Source organism: Lissotriton vulgaris, chromosome 5 (genome assembly GCF_964263255.1).
Source record: "Lissotriton vulgaris chromosome 5, aLisVul1.2, whole genome shotgun sequence".
NCBI classification, from domain to species: domain Eukaryota; kingdom Metazoa; phylum Chordata; class Amphibia; order Caudata; family Salamandridae; genus Lissotriton; species Lissotriton vulgaris.
In genome coordinates, this window is record NC_141693.1 from 444797417 (window position 1) to 444804531 (window position 7115).

At 52.5% G+C, this 7115-nt stretch overlaps 1 pseudogene; it reads left to right on the plus strand.

The window, feature by feature from the left end:
• The first annotated feature begins 562 nt into the window (after positions 1–562).
• Positions 563–680, plus strand: LOC147711058 (5S ribosomal RNA; annotated as a pseudogene).
• The last annotated feature ends 6435 nt before the right edge of the window (positions 681–7115 follow it).

Below are 7115 nucleotides of genomic sequence, written 5' to 3' on the forward strand. Positions count from 1 at the left end.
TTCCTTTCCAAGTGCTTTGGTCACTTTTGGGGTCCTCTGTCTCTCCGTTGCTGGATCATTTACTGCCGGTGGGGGCTGGGAGTTGAGGGTTGTCCTTTGGCTCTGCGGCTACTTGGTTTCTCCCCTTGTTGCTTCTGCCTAGCTGGTGGGGCGCCTAGTGTGGTCTGGTGTCTGCCGCCCTGGGATGTGTGCCGTATTGCAACTCTTCCGGTTTTCGCTCCTGCCTGGCGGCCTTGTTGTTCCCTGTTTCCAGGCAGTGTCTTTTCTCTGCCCTGGCTTTGTCATCCTCGGCCCATGGGCAGGGTGTTTGCAGGGGATTTGTTCAGGATATCCCTGGTGTGCCTGGTTTCCGTCGGCCCGATTTGTGGGGTGCCTGTGGTGTTGGTTTGGGCTATCACTTTCCCCCTGGAGGCTTGTAGTTTGGGCTTGGCCCTTTGGTTTTCCTGCATGCCTTCTGGCTATTTTTTTTTGTTCCGGCCGTGCACTCTGGTTTGGGGGCTGGTTTTGTGCCTGTGGTGTCTCTGATTCCCAATCTTTCTGGATCTTTTTGGTGGCTCTGAGAGCCTGCGGCCAAACCACCCTGAAAGCACCTGATCTTGTCTGATCTCGGAAGTTGAGCAGGGCCGGGCCTGGTTCGTACCTGGATGGGAAACCACCTGGGAATACCGGTACAGTAGGCTGTTCATCTTAACCGGTTTCTGCCCTATGCCTTTTCCGGTCCTTAGGGGGTGTTGTGCGCCTTAGGTTCTCGGGGCTAGTCCCGACTGTGGTGTGGCCTCGAGTCTTCCAGTCTGGTGGTGGGGCCTTGTCTTTGACTATGCCTAGTTTGGCCTCGCTGTTCCTTTGTTTGACCCCTGTTTTGCCTCTACAGAATAATTGGTGGTGCCTTTTCTGCATGGTTGTGTCCAGCTCCAGCTTTTGGGGCCTTGGTCCCTTGGGGATCGTCTTAGGATGTTTTTCTGTGTCCTTATCTTATTTCCTTTCTATAGTCGCTGTGCGCCTTGTTTGGGTGTGGGTCTTTCGGCCCCTTGGTGGTCGGTGATCCTGTGCCTGGTGTTGCTGAGGACCGGACCAGCCTTCTTTCCCTTTTGCTCTGGCCTCTCCTCTGCGCCTACCTGGTGCGGGCTGGGCCTTGGCGTTGGTGTTCAGGCATGGATTGCTCGGCTCTCTCCCTGTCTTCCTGTCTCTTTGAGTTCCCTGTGTGGCCTGGCTGTGGCTAGTTCTTGTACCTTTCTCTGTGCCCTCTATGGTTGGGGGGTTCTTGGTATGGGACCGTGGGGGCACCATGTGGGTGGCCCTGTGTCTTGCTGGCTTGTCTGTTGTTCAGTCTGCTGGCTTATTGGGTGTTTGTGGGGGCATCTGCAGGGTTGACCTGTGGGTTGCCCTGTTTTTCTCTCCTGTTTTTGCCCTTCTGCTGCTGCTCTTGGGTCTCACCTGGGGTGGTTCCTTAGTGTAGTCCTTTGTAATCCTGGCCGGTTGGTCGGCTGTTAGTTTGGTTAAGTGTTTCCCCCTTCCCTGTTCCTGGTTCTTCTTTAGTGCCTGGTGGCTAGGTCTTCCCCGGTCCTTTGTTTCTTCCCTGGGGTCAAACCCTGGGTTTCTGGTGTGGGGACTGACACCCTTGATGGGAGATGTTTGTGGCTTCTTCATCCCTGTTGGCCCTGCTTGGGTCTTTGGGTTCCCCTGGTCTCGGTGGCCTTGGTTTTTTTTGCCTCTCCCAACTCTTGGTGTTGTGCCCTGGTCTGGTCCATCCCTTGCTTTTCCTTGGGTAGGGTCCTGTTGTTGGCCTCGATTTGGTGGGGGCTTTGTGCTTCTGACCTCTCCCTTGCCTTTGTTGGGTGGGGTGCTGGGATTTGGGTCTCAGTGTCTCCTGCTTTCGGGGTGGTTGCCTCGGTCCAGGCTTGTTGGCCTATCCCTGTGCCCCAGGTCCTTCTCCGGGTTTGGGGGTTTTGGGCTCTTGTCCGGGGTGTCTACGCTGGTGGTTGATGCTGGACCTTCCTACCCCGTGGCCTGGTCCACCTCTGGGGGTTTCTGTGGTGGCGTCCTATTGCCTCTCTGTTGGCCGGTGCTGTCGGGTTGGGGACAGAAGGGCATGCTCTTGTTCGCTGCTCCCTCTCTTCCTGGTTTGCTCTCTATTGGTCTTTCCCTGGTTGGTCCTCTGGGTCCCTGCCTTTGTTCTTTCGGTGGGCACGTCCTCTTTTGTCCTGGCTGGTCTTCTGGGGGCCTCCCCCAGTGTGTTGGGGTTAGTCCTGTGATTTGTTGCGTCGATCCTTTGTCTCCTGCTTTGGGTGGGGACTGTTGGGCCTCTTCTTCCTTCTCCTCGGCTTTCTGGTGGGTTCGTTGTGGATTCCTTTCGGCGGTGTGAGGAGTTCTTCCCTTGTCTGTGGGGTGTTGCTCTCTGTCATGTCTGCTGCTGGTTCTGGGCACTATGTGGAAGTCCTGACCTAGGCGGCCTTCACGTGGGTTGGGTGCCCTTCCCGGCTTTTTGTGCCCTGTAGGCGATTCTGTTTTGTCTGGGCCCCCTTGGGCTTTGGTCTCTGTGCTTTGCCTCCTTTCTGGCCTTGACTGGGGGCCTGCGACCAGGAGGAATGAAGATTACCAGTAAGTAATAGGGTATTATTAACAGCCCCTTAAATTCTTTTGAACAAATCCCAATCCATGGAAAAATTGACCAACCCCTGATTGAAACTCCCAAAACATTGATGTCCGTGTGGATCTTGATAAATAGTTCCCAAATCGAGAACATCCTTAAGTTTAAGGCTGCGGGTTGCAAAACTGAAAGCTTCTAGCAGTTGAAATATAGTAGCAATATTGTGTCTTAGAAAATCTTTGAAGATAGTAACAAACTTACCTCTTGTAGGCCAGGCAGACGTAGATACAGAATTAGGCTCAGTGGTTTGTAATACAGAGTTGCCAGAGACTGAAAGACAACTAATAGAAGGGCTCTTTGTTCAAAGTTACTCCAATCTGTATTGTGAGACTTTGATTCCATCCTATGCTGCTATCAAGAATTTTCTTTTAATATGTAATGCATCCTTCGTATCAGTACCAGTGGTGGATAAGTAGCTGTCATAATTACAGAGCAGGAGAAGGATGCAGTGGTCTCAATGGTAAGAACTGAAAACAGACTCCTTATGAGTTTATTAGTTTTTTGGGTCAAATTAATGGTTTTAAATAAACAGATCATTAAGGATTTCCAAGTTCCCTCTTCATTAAAGTGTGGCACTATAGTGATAGTCACAAAACCTGGGATAAATCCCTCCAGATGTGCTTCTTACAAACAAATTAGTATCTCCAAGGGAGACTATGAGGTTGTAATGAAAATCTTGTCAAGGGGGTTTGTCAGGGTCAAGGGAACAGGCGGCCGCCGACTAAATGGCCGCTGGTCTTTGATAGGCTCGCTGACTTGCTAAGAGGGTCTCTCTCACTTTTCCGCCCCCCGCCTCAACCTCTACTCACTGTGGACAGTTTTTAAGGTACCCTTTTCCTTCCTCCTTTTCCTGCTGATGCGGGTAGCACAGGGAGGCAGCCGTGTGTCCCCCTAATGGTTTCAGAGTTGGGCGGCATCTTTGCTCTGCCATCGGCTTGGCAATGAGTTCCCTGCTGGGAGGGAGCGGCCTGGGAGCTGCACTTCTACTGGGTCACAATCTTTCTTTTCCGAGCAATTGGGGGAAGAGCCAGCGCCAGCCAGGATGCTCTCTGTGTGCCTGAGATCTGCAGAAAGCTACTCTCTGCCCAGGGACACGTATGGAAGACAAGCCCTGAGGTGAACTGGGGTAAGATCTGTCCATTGAGGTGGGGAGTCATATGGGAGTTTTTTTATCAGGTTGGGCCCACACACCTGTTCTAATAAAACTGAAGTGATTTTTTTCAACACTTCATTATAGGAACTCTACGAGGGAGTCTACAGAAGGACCCAGAGGGACAAGTGAGGGCTCGCCTTCTGGCCTATGGAGAAGGATAAGACCACGCAGACCAGACCCTCTTTATCAATCAGGAAAGTGTGTAGATATACTCTTCACACTAGGGGGGGGGGTCCTTTAAACACCGTCTCTGGGGCTGGAAGCTTTGCCACATTTCCAACCTGGAACTGATACAAATACCATGATCAAGGATCGCAGTAATTCTCCAGAACCTTTTAAGAAGGGCCTAGGAGGGAAGGCTGAAAAAATAACATGTACCACCGCTTGTGGAGTGGTGTGGCTCACTGGTTAGAGGCGGCAGACCCGGAAGCAGAGGACCGCCCTGGACCAGGGTTCAATTCCCAACGCGGCAGGGTCATGGACCAGGGTCAGCGAACTCGATAATTCTCGCCTCGGTGCCTACTCTAACCAGGGAACACACTCGGCAACTCAGGGCATTAGCTTGCTTTATCTCCACAACGGCCCCCCACATTTGCTGGGGATGCCTGGTTTCACCTTGGAGATACCCAGCAGGGACCATCTCACAGGGAAAGCCAGGACGGGTTGCCCAGCGGTCTACAGCACTGAGATACCCCATGGTGGGGTGATACATGCGCTTTACAAGACACCATTACATACGATTCGTAAGAGCCCCAGGAGAATCGGCAGAGGAAAGAAGGTCATTCAAACAAAGCTGAAGGTCACCCAATCCCTGAACTCCTTCTATAAGGTCCTTGCACCCCAGTTGTTATTCTGAAAGAAGCGGTTGGAGTTCCTTGCTCTTCCAGAATAAAGTTGTTGGCAGGTTCAACCCAGAGTTTCGACACAGGGAGCCCTACTGGCTCTGCCTCGCTGGATGCTCAGACTGTAAGGCTACCTAATGAACTGGGTTCACGAGATGTAACCCCAACCCTAGCTCCTATTTCTACATCAAATCGGTTTCAGGCCCTAGGGTAGCAAAGGCATGCGGAGAGGATCTCCATGTTGGACAAAAAAAACGATGGATTTGGGCCCAGATCTTTTGACTGGGGTGAATGTGTGACATTGATCCACATTCGGTCCATCACTTGTTGTTTTTGCAATTGCCGCCCTAAGTGCGCTGGGGATGCCCAGACGTGGGTCCCAGGCACTCCACACCACTTGGAGTCAAGCTAGCCGGGCTGATGAGAGGTGTTACCTCGAAACCGGTCCGGTCCTCGGATGCTTGATTCCGTTCTGGGAAGGACATGGCTTTTGTAGTTCGGACTGGACTGTTCCCATGGGGCAACAGGGTCAGAGCTGATTTGCATATCGCCATTGTCTAACCCAGGGTGGTGTGGAGTGCAAAAAAACGATGGATTTGGGCCCAGATCTTTTGACTGGGGTGAATGTGTGACATTGATCCACATTCGGTCCATCACTTGTTGTTTTTGCAATTGCCGCCCTAAGTGCGCTGGGGATGCCCAGACGTGGGTCCCAGGCACTCCACACCACTTGGAGTCAAGCTAGCCGGGCTGATGAGAGGTGTTACCTCGAAACCGGTCCGGTCCTCGGATGCTTGATTCCGTTCTGGGAAGGACATGGCTTTTGTAGTTCGGACTGGACTGTTCCCATGGGGCAACAGGGTCAGAGCTGATTTGCATATCGCCATTGTCTAACCCAGGGTGGTGTGGAGTGCAAAAAAACGATGGATTTGGGCCCAGATCTTTTGACTGGGGTGAATGTGTGACATTGATCCACATTCGGTCCATCACTTGTTGTTTTTGCAATTGCCGCCCTAAGTGCGCTGGGGATGCCCAGACGTGGGTCCCAGGCACTCCACACCACTTGGAGTCAAGCTAGCCGGGCTGATGAGAGGTGTTACCTCGAAACCGGTCCGGTCCTCGGATGCTTGATTCCGTTCTGGGAAGGACATGGCTTTTGTAGTTCGGACGGGACTGTTCCCATGGGGCAACAGGGTCAGAGCTGATTTGCATATCGCCATTGTCTAACCCAGGGTGGTGTGGAGTGCAAAAAAACGATGGATTTGGGCCCAGATCTTTTGACTGGGGTGAATGTGTGACATTGATCCACATTCGGTCCATCACTTGTTGTTTTTGCAATTGCCGCCCTAAGTGCGCTGGGGATGCCCAGACGTGGGTCCCAGGCACTCCACACCACTTGGAGTCAAGCTAGCCGGGCTGATGAGAGGTGTTACCTCGAAACCGGTCCGGTCCTCGGATGCTTGATTCCGTTCTGGGAAGGACATGGCTTTTGTAGTTCGGACTGGACTGTTCCCATGGGGCAACAGGGTCAGAGCTGATTTGCATATCGCCATTGTCTAACCCAGGGTGGTGTGGAGTGCAAAAAAACGATGGATTTGGGCCCAGATCTTTTGACTGGGGTGAATGTGTGACATTGATCCACATTCGGTCCATCACTTGTTGTTTTTGCAATTGCCGCCCTAAGTGCGCTGGGGATGCCCAGACGTGGGTCCCAGGCACTCCACACCACTTGGAGTCAAGCTAGCCGGGCTGATGAGAGGTGTTACCTCGAAACCGGTCCGGTCCTCGGATGCTTGATTCCGTTCTGGGAAGGACATGGCTTTTGTAGTTCGGACTGGACTGTTCCCATGGGGCAACAGGGTCAGAGCTGATTTGCATATCGCCATTGTCTAACCCAGGGTGGTGTGGAGTGCAAAAAAACGAAGGATTTGGGCCCTGATCTTTTGACTGGGGTGAATGTGTGACATTGATCCACATTCGGTCCATCACTTGTTGTTTTTTCACTGGTTAGAGGCGGCAGACCCGGAAGCAGAGGACCGCCCTGGACCAGGGTTCAATTCCCAACGCGGCAGGGTCATGGACCAGGGTCAGCGAACTCGATAATTCTCGCCTAAGTGCCTACTCTAACCAGGGAACACACTCGGCAACTCAGGGCATTAGCTTGCTTTATCTCCACAACGGCCCCCCACATTTGCTGGGGATGCCTGGTTTCAACTTGGAGATACCCAGCAGGGACCATCTCACAGGGAAAGCCAGGACGGGTTGCCCAGCGGTCTACAGCACTGAGATACCCCATGGTGGGGTGATACATGCGCTTTACAAGACACCATTACATACGATTCGTAAGAGCCCCAGGAGAATCGGCAGAGGAAAGAAGGTCATTCAAACAAAGCTGAAGGTCACCCAATCCCTGAACTCCTTCTATAAGGTCCTTGCACCCCAGTTGTTATTCTGAAAGAAGCGGTTGGAGTTC